The sequence below is a fragment of the Capra hircus genome, chromosome 16 (assembly GCF_001704415.2).
Source record: "Capra hircus breed San Clemente chromosome 16, ASM170441v1, whole genome shotgun sequence".
Lineage (NCBI taxonomy): Eukaryota > Metazoa > Chordata > Mammalia > Artiodactyla > Bovidae > Capra > Capra hircus.
The window spans coordinates 7,036,288-7,046,761 of record NC_030823.1 but is presented as its reverse complement, the minus strand read 5'-3'; the positions used below and the strand labels follow the sequence as shown (position 1 = coordinate 7,046,761).

General features: G+C 38.5%; 1 non-coding gene across 1 annotated transcript; it reads left to right on the top strand.

The window, feature by feature from the left end:
- On the top strand, nucleotides 9,073–9,144 carry TRNAW-CCA. The gene has a single exon. It is a non-coding gene; the product is annotated as a tRNA-Trp (tRNA).

Below are 10,474 nucleotides of genomic sequence, written 5' to 3'. Positions count from 1 at the left end.
AGTAATTCCTGTATCAGTAAATGACCTGCCAAGTATAGACAGCAGAGTCAAATTGGGGCACTTAACTAGACATAGCAGACAGAGTATAGGAAAACTACAAAAATGAATGCAATATTTATTCTGGGACTACTAACAGTAGGATTTTAAAGATCATTTTTCAGCCTGAAGGGGAAAAAGTAAGAAGCAATTATTGGAACACAGAGAAAAATAAAGTTTTATTAAGAAGGTTGCTTGGCAATGGTCATGATTAGCAGGAGCCTTGGTGTGATGTTGCCACAGTGACACTGAAGGTAAGAAGCAGAGACATAGATATTGCAAACCCACTCTCCTCTCTCATCTCCTGTGGATGCCTTCACTGAACAAAATGTAACTTACACAGTCTTTAAAGTGCTGACTTGGAGAAACAGAACATATTTACAGAAGGGTGGAGAGAGAGGCTGAGGGAGAGAATGTGAGTTTGCCAGTGCTAACGTGACATGAAGTCTGCCATGATTTCTCCTCAACATCAAAGTATAAATAATGTCAGGTGGAGCACCATCATACATTTGACCTAAGTCCAAACTCCGCATAGGCTTTAGTTTAAAAACTCTGTAATTCCAGTAACTGATCATGAAGAAGAAGGATTATGCTAATTAGTGAAAGCGGAGGAGGAGGGCATGGCAACCCACTCCTGTATTTTTGCCTGGAGAATCCCCATGGACAGAGGAACCTGGTCAACTGCAGCCTATGGAGTTGTAAAGAGTTGGACATGACTGAGCAGCTAGGCATATACTGATTCACAGAAACCAGAATGATTGTCTCATTTCTTGAGTTCCACCACTGACCAACTAGAATACCTATCCCTCATTTTCTGTAAGGGCTTCCCTGGAGGCTCACTGATAGAGAACCCGCCTGCCACTGCAGGAGACACAGGTTTGATCCCTGGGTCAGGAAGATCACCTGGACTAGGAAACGACAATTCACTCCAGTTTGCTTGCCTAGAAAATTCCATGAACAGAGGAGCCTGGGGCTATAGTCCAAGGGGTTACCAAGAGTCAGACACAACTGAGAGACTGATCATGCAAGATGCACATGAAAATGACACAAGAATGCAAGAGAGTTGATAATCAGAGTATACATATCATAGTGGATATTTTGACCATTACTGGAACAGACAGTCTTCATTTTTAGATGCCTCCTTTCCACAGAGTGGAAAACCCGGCACACTCCAAGGCTGTCTTTATACAAGAAATTCTTTTCCCCAGGGGTTTACTTCTCTTCCTGGTCAAGAATTAGAATGACGCTGAGGTAGATGAAAGCATGGTCTTCCTGTTGCATTTATAACCCTTTTTAAACACAGGGTTAAACTCCACTGGTTTTATATCTATACTCCATGCTTGATAGATGCTATTTACTCTCTACAGTATGTGAAATGAGATCTTCCAGATGTATAAACTAGGTTTAGAAAAGGCAGAAGAACAAGAGACCAAATTGCCAACATCCACAAGATCATAGAAAAAGCAAGGGAATTAAAAAAAAAATCTCCTTCTGCTTCATAGATGACACTAAAGCCTTTGACTCTGTGAATCACAGCAAATTATGGAAAATTCTTAAAGAGATGGGATTAACAGACCACCTTACCTGTCTCCTGAGAAGTCTGTATGCAGGACAAGAAGCAACACTTAGAATTTGATGTGGAAAAACAAACTGGTTAAAAATTGGGAAAGAAGTATATCAAGGCTGTATATTGTTACTCTGCTTACTTAATTCTGTGGACTGTATATCAAACAAAATGCCAGGCTGGATGACTCACAAGCTGGAATCAAGTTTGCTGTGAGAAATATCAACAACCTGAGATATGCAGATGATACTACTTTATGGCAAGAAACGAAGAGAAACTAAAAGAGCCTCTTGATGAAGGTGAAAGAAGAGAATGAAAAAGCTGGCTTAAAACTCAACATTCAAGAAACAAAGATGATGGCATCTGGTCCCATCACTTCATGTCAAATAGATAGGGAAACAATGGAAACAGTGATATTTTATTTTTTTGTTTTCCCAAATCACTGCAGACAGTGACTGCAGCCATGAAATTAAAAGATGCTCATTCCTTGGAAGAAAAGCTATAACAAACCTAGACAGAGTACTAAAAAGCAGAGACATCACTTTGCTGATCAACGTCTATATAGTCAAAGCTAATGTTTTCCCAGTAGTCATGCATGTGTGTGAGAGTTGTATCATAGAGAAGGCTGAGCATCAAAGAATTGATGCTTTCGAACTGCAGTGTTAGAGAAGACTGTAGAGAGTCATTTGGACTGCAAGGAGATTAAACCAGTCAATTCTAAAGGAAATCAATCCTGAAAATTCATTGGAAGGACTGTTGCTGAAGCTGAAGCTTCAATACTTTGGTCATTTGATGTGAAGAGCTGACTCACTGGAAAAGAATCTGATGTTGGGAAAAACTGAGGGCAAGAGGAAAAGGGGAATGACAGAGGATTAGATGATTGGATGGTATCACTTACTCAATGGATATGAATTTGAGCAAACTCAGGGAGCTAGTGAGAACAGGAAAGCCTGGCCTGCTGCATTCCTTGGGGTCATAAAGAGTCGGATACAACTTAGTGACTGAAAACCAACAAAACCAGGAGATTCTGTACAGAATCACTGAAGGATTTCAGTTGGGGAGTGAAAAGGAAACCCTAACAGAATGAATATTATAATCACTTCAAGTTGTACAATGAAGAAAGCAAAAATACTAAAGGTGAGGTATTCTGGGTCAGTGCTCTTCACGTGTGATTAATGGGTTATTGTTGGTCCATGAATGACTCTTTAAAAACAACAACAACAACAACAACAACAACATAAGCACGGAAATTGAGAGTAACTATTTGGAAACGTCTACTGAAATCTGACAGCTTATGTGCCTAGGAATCATTGCTAGTTACTAGAAATAGAACCATGTTTTAATTTATAATAGTCAAAGCTTAGTTCAGTAAATATAACTCAAAAACATACACGACCTTGTGTTAAATTCTACTAGGGAAATATACTTCATTTATAGTCATATAGGAAACAAGATTGAAGCTGGATAAAATTTTAAAGATGAACTTTGAAAATACAACACTTGCTTCATTTTGCATAGAAGTTAAAGATGGGCTTTCTCAGGTGGTGCTGGTGGTAAAGAATCGGCCTGCCAATGCAGGAGACGTAGGGGACATGGGTCTGATCCCTGGGGTGGGAATATTCCTTGGAATAGAAAATGGCAACCACTCTAATACTCTTGCCTGGAAAATTCAATGAACAGAGTAGCCTGGCAGGCTACAGTCAATGGGATCACAAAGAGTTAGACATAACTGACTACAGCATTGTCTAACTCAATTAAACTAAGCCATGCCCGCGGGGCAACCCAAGATGGGCGGGTCACGGTGGAGAGGTCTGACAGAATGTGGCCCACTGGAGAAGGGAATGGCAAACCACTTCAGTATTCTTGCCTTGAGAACCCCATGGACAGTATGAAAGGCAAAATGATAGGATACTGAAAGAGGAACTACCCAGGTCAGTAGGTACCCAATATGCTACTGGAGATCAGTGGAGAAATAACTCTAGAAAAAATGATGGGATGGAGCAAAAGCAAAAACAATACCCAGCTATGGATATGACTGGTGATAGAAGCAAGGTCCGATGCTGTAAAGAGCAATATTGCATAGGAACCTGGAATGTCAGGTCCATGAATCAAGGGAAATTGGAAGTGGTCAAACAAGAGATGGCAAGGGTGAACGTCGACATTCTAGGAATCAGTGAACTAAAATGGACTGGAATGGGTGAATTTAACTCAGATGACCAGTATATCTACTACTTTGGGCAGGAATCCCTCAGAAGAAATGGAGTAGCCATCATGGTCAACAAAAGCGTCCGAAATGCAGTACTTGGATGCAATCTCAAAAACGACACAATGATCTCTGTTTGTTTCCAAGACAAACCATTCCATATCATGGTAATCCAAGTGTATGCCCCAACCAGTAATGCTGAAGAAGCTGAAGTTGAATGGTTCTATGAAGATCTACAAGGCCTTTTAGAACTAACACAAAAAAAGATGTTCTTTTCATTATAGAGGACTAGAATGCAAAAGTAGGAAGTCAAGAAACACCTGGAGTAATAGGCAAATTTGGCCTTGGAATGTGGAATGAAGCAGGGCAAAGACTAATAGAGTTTTGCCAAGAAAATGCACTGGTCATAGCAAACACCTTCTTCCAACAACACAAGAGAAGACTCTACACATGGACATCACCAGATGGTCAACACTGAAATCAGATTGATTATATTCTTTGCAGCCAAAGATGGAGAAGCTCTATACAATCAGCAAAAACAAGACCAGGAGCTGACTATGGCTTAGATCATGAACTCCTTATTACCAAATTCAGACTTAAATTGAAGACAGTAGGGAAAAACCACTAGACCATTGAGGTATGACCTAAATCAAATCCCTTATGATTATACAGGAGAAGTGAGAAATAGATTTAAGTGCCTAGAGCTGATAGACAGAGTGCCTGATGAACTATGGAATGAAATTAGTGACATTGTACAGGAGACAGGGATCAAGACCATCCCCATGGAAAAGAAATGCAAACAAGCAAAATGACTGTCTGGGGAGGCCTTACAAATAGCTGTGAAAAGAAGAGAAGCAAAAAGCAAAGGAGAAAAGGAAAGATATAAGCATCTGAATGCAGAATTCCAAAGAATAGCAAGAAGAGATAAGAAAGCCTTCTTCAGTGATCAATGCAAAGAAATAGAGGAAAACAACAGAATGGGAAAGACTAGAGATCTCTTCAAGAAAATTAGAGATACCAAGGGAATATTTCATGCAAAGATGGGCTCAATAAATGACAGAAATGGTCTGGACCTAACAGAAGCAGAAGATATTAAGAAGTGGCAAGAATACACGGAAGAACTGTACAAAAAGGATCTTCACGACCCATATAATCACGATGGTGTGATCACTCATCTAGAGCCAGACATCCTGTAATGTGAAGTCAAGTGGGCCTTAGAAAGCATCACTATGAACAAAGCTAATGGAGGTGATAGAATTCCAGCTGAGGTATTTCAAATCCTAAAAGATGATGCTGTGAAAGTGCTGCACTCAATATGCCAGCAAATTTGGAAAACTCAGCAGTGGCCACAAGACTGGAAAAGGTCAGTTTTCATTCCAATCCCAAAGAAAAGCTATGCCAAAGAATACTCAGACTACCGCACAATTGAGCTCATCTCACATGCTAGTAAAGTAATGCTCAAAATTCTCCAAGCCAGGCTTCAGCAATATGACAACCGTGAACTTCCTGATGTTCAAGCTGATTTTAGAAAAGGCAGAGGAACCAGAGATCAAATTGCCAACATCTGCTGGATCATAGAAAAAGCAAGAGTTCCAGAAAAACATCTATTTCTGCTTTATTGACTATGCCAAAGCCTTTGACTGTGTGGGTCACAATAAACTGTGGAAAATTCTGAGAGAGATGGCAATACCAGACCACCTGACCTGTCTCTTGAGAAATCTGTATGCCGGTCAGGAAGCAACAGTTAGAACTGGACATAGAACAACAGACTGGTTCCAAATAGGAAAAGGAGTATGTCAAGGCTGTATATTGTCACCCTGCTTATTTAACATATGCAGAGTTCATCATGAGAAACACTGGAATGGAAGAAGCACAAGCTGGAATCAAGATTGCTGGGAGAAACATCTATAACTTCAGATATGCAGATGACACCACCCTTATGGCAAAAAGTGAAGAGGAACTGAAAAGCCTCTTGATGAAAGTGAAAGAGGAGAGTGAAAAAGTTGGCTTAAAGCTCAACATTCAGAAAATGAAGATCATAGCGTCTGGTCCCATCACTTCATGGGAAATAGATGGGGAAACAGTGGAAACAGTGGCTGACTTTATTTTTACGAGCTCCAAAATCACCACAGATGGTAACTGCAGCCATGAAATTAAAAGCCACTTACTCCTTGGAAGCAAAGTTATGACCAACCTAGATAGTATATTCAAAAGCAGAGACATTGCTGAATAAGGTCCGTCTAGTCAAGGCTATGGTTTTTCCAGTAGTCATATATGGATGTGAGAGTTGGACTTTGAAGAAGGCAGAGCGCCAAAGAATTGATGCTTTTGAACTGTGGTGTTGGAGAAGACTCTTGAGAGTCCCTTGGACTACAAGGAGATCCAACCAGTCCACTCTGAAGGAGATCAGCCCTGGGATTTCTTTGGAAGGAATGATGCTAAAGCTGAAACTCCAGTACTTTGGCCACCTCATGAGAAGATTTGACTCATTGGGAAATACTCTGATGCTGGGAGGGATTGGGGGCAAGAGGAGAAGAGGACGACAGAGGATGAGATGACAGGATGGCATCACTGACTCAATAGACCTGAGTCTGAGTGAACTCTGGGAGTTGGTGATGGACCAGGAGGCCTGCTGTTCTACGATTCATGGGGTCGCAAAGAATCAAACATGACTGAGAGAATGAACTGAACTGAACTGAGCTGAGCATACAGCTTTAAAAATGAACATCACAATTTCACTGAAGGTGCTGTAAAGACTCTTTCATGACTTATCAACACTTTTCTGTTAGACTCATTGTTGCAGTATGTTACTAAAACAAAACATAGCTAGAGGATGAATAGGCTTATTTTTCTGGGAATAATGTCTTTAACAGATAACTCAACAAGCAAGGCTTTATACATTTTTGAATTACAGTTGTCAAATTATATGCACACATTGGACAGACACTCTGTTTATCAATATTTTGAGTTTTAATATGACAAATGGGCTTGTTTAATGTTTGCATGTAGGTAGTTAATATGAGGAATCACTGTTTTCTTCATTTAATACTGCAGGGGGCAATATATATCAGTTGTAAAAGCAATTATCTATGTTAATCCCCTTGCATAGTTTCCATAACAATGTATAAAATGTTTATACTTTGGTCCTATTATATTTATCCTGAATTATTTGTTTAATGTGATTTTCTTTCTTACTTCTAATAAAATAGATTTTGTGTTTTATATATCTCCATTGCTTATATTTTTCTAGCACTTTATATAAATTACATTTAAAAAAATTTTTTTTCCACATTAAATTGTGCAGTAGGTGGTGACTGATTCTAGATAGGCTGGGAAGTATTGAGCTTTGTGAGAATTTCAGAAGACAAATAGAATATCTTTTAAAATATAGTAAGGTATTTGTGTGTTGATTTAATATCCTGCAACTTTACTATATTCATTGATTAGGTCTAGTAATTTTCTGGTGGAGTCTTTAGGGTTTTCCATGTAGAGGATCATGTCATCTGCAAACAGTGAGAGTTTTACTTCTTCTTTTCCAATTTGGATTCCTTTTATTTCTTTTTCTGCTCTGATTGCTGTGGCCAAAACTTCCAGAACTATGTTGAATAGTAGCGGTGAAAGTGGACACCCTTGTCTTGTTCCTGACTTTAGGGGAAATGCTTTCAATTTTTCACCATTGAGGATAATGTTTGCTGTGGGTTTGTCATATATAGCTTTTATTATGTTGAGGTATGTTCCTTCTATTCCTGCTTTCTGGAGAGTTTTTATCATAAATGGATGTTGAATTTTGTCAAAGGCCTTCTGCAAGCAATAAATGCTGGAGAGGGTGTGGAGAAAAGGGAACCCTCCTACACTGTTGGTGGGAATGCAAACTAGTACAGCCACTATGGAGAACAGTGTGGAGATTCCTTAAAAATTGCAAATAGAACTACCTTATGACCCAGCAATCCCACTTCTGGGCATACACACCGAGGAAACCAGAATTGAAAGAGACACATGTACCCCAATGTTCATCGCAGCACTGTTTACAATAGCCAGGACATGGAAACAACCTAGATGTCCATCAGCAGATGAATGGATAAGAAAGCTGTGGTACATATACACAATGGAGTATTACTCAGCCGTTAAAAAGAATTCATTTGAATCAGTTCTGATGAGATGGGTGAAACTGGAGCCAATTATACAGAGTGAAGTAAGCCAGAAAGAAAAACACCAATACAGTATACTAACACATATATATGGAATTTAGGAAGATGGCAATGACGACCCTGTATGCAAGACAGGAAAAAAGACACAGATGTGTATACCAGACTTTTGGACTCAGAGGGAGAGGGAGAGGGTGGGATGATTTGGGAGAATGGGAATTATAACATGTATACTGTCATGTAAGAATTGAATCGCCAGTCCATGTCTGACGTAGGGTGCAGCTTGCTTGGGGCTGGTGCATGGGGATGACTCAGAGAGATGTTGTGGGGAGGGAGGTGGGAGGGGGGTTCATGTTTGGGAACGCATGTAAGAATTAAAGATTTTAAAATTTAAAAAAAAATAAAAAAATAAAAAAATAAAATATAGTAAGGTATTTGGAGTGGTATTAGTATGTAGTAACTTAACTAGTGACTTAATCAATATTTGACTAACAAAAGAAAAGTATAAACTAAGTTCAAGTTTTGAATTGCTGTAGTTGAATGAATATTGGGGCACCCAATTTCCTGGGAAATTCAGGAGAAGACACAAGTTTGGCAAAGGGACAAGGAGCTAGCAAGATAGTTTATAAACATTTAATGTGTTTAACAGATTTTTACTGTATTTACATCATAGTTAAAATTTTCAGAGATAACTGAAAAATCATGGCATCTTTTCCTTCCTGTGAGTTTGGATCATAAAATGTCACTTAGCCTGAGGTGTTTCACTAGTTATTAACAGAGAATTTCTTTCTGTTTCTCATACTCCGCTGTCTCCCAGCAATCCTGTGTATACTTTTAAAGATTTAGCCTGAAGATAAATTTGAATGACATTGCATTTAGAATCATTATTATCCTGAAAAATACAAAATCCTTTTTTTGGAGATCAAAATATGTTTTATAAAGATAGGTTTCTATCAAGATGCCAGTTTGCAGTGAGTACCCACATGTCTGAACTCCATCAGTGAAGTTTATCTTTAGTGTGATCCTTGATGCACTGAATTTCAAATTATCTTTATTTCTCAGATGTACTTGAAGTGATGGATAAGCAACAAATTAACATGCAAATAAGCATAGCTATTAGGGCTTCCCTGGTGGCTCAGAGGTTAAAGCATTTGCCTCCAATGCAGGAGACCCAGGTTCAATCCCTGGGTTGGGAAGATCCCCTGGAGAAGGAAATGGTAAGCCACTCCAGTATTCTTGCCTGGAAAATCCCATGGACAGAGGAGCCTGGTAAACTACAGTCCATGGGGTCGCAAAGAGTTGGACACGTCTAAGCGACTTCACCCATTAGCATATTTAAGAAATGAAACATACTTTGCTATCAGGTTTTACAGAGATAGTTCTGACACCTTTGACTAAGTAAATCATATAGTACTGTATTTTTCATTTGTTAAATTTTCATGATGGCTATTACTGTCATCTGTCACTCTGTTCAGATATTTATTTTGCATTTATGTGTATAATTATTAATATATATCTGTCTTCTCACCATACTGTATATCTCTGTATTTATTCCTTTTTAGTAACTAGCATACTGCCTGACAAAGATTAGGGGCTAAATAAATATGAGTAAATGAAAGATGGGCATTATTAAACATACAGTCTGACCAGAACAAAACGCTTATTAATTACTGAGTTCCATTTTCTTTTTAGTAGCCATCTCCCTAGGGACACTAAAAAGATTTAAAATGCTGGTTTCTATTATCTTTAGGCACTGTTGTTCAATGATTCTGTTATTAAAGGAAAATTCATTTTCTTCTCATGCAAAAATAAATTAGCCCATTCTTAGAAGAACTTTGAATTTCCTAGAAGAAAATGCACTTTGAAATGCTTGTTTCTTCTTTCTAAAGTTATTTGAAATATGGCAGAGAAGATTTCTCTCACTGAGAATTCTCTTAACAATGCCACTCCAACAATTCTAGTAACCCATGTCTCTAAAATAAATTTATCTGAGAGGCTCATTCAATGCCCCTAATCTGGGAACATCTGCTTTCCAGAAAATATTTGTATTTTAGAGAACAGTGAGGTTTATCACTGTGACTTGTTTTCCTCCCTATGAAACTAATTTCAAAAGCATTTTAAAATTCAAAATGCTATAAATAATTTTGAGTAACAGGGCTTCCCTGGTGGCCTAGCTAGTAAAGAATCCACCTGTAATTCAGGATACCTGGGTTTGATCCCTGGGTTGGGAAGATCCCCTGTAGAAAAGAAAGGCCACCCACTCCAATATTCTAGCCTAGAGAATATACAGTCCATGGAATCACAAAGAGTCGGACATGATTGAGAGACTTTCACTTTCACTTTATTGTTTTAAAACGTTCATGCAAAATTATGTTTGAGAGCATTTTACAACTGTAGAAGACAAGAGCTCTGTTTACATTTTTTTATTAATGAGGTTTGAGAAATGTTTATTCATCCATACCATCATTGACCACACATCAAGGGCTACATCTTCATTTTGCAAATTAAAAAATAATTTTTGTTCTC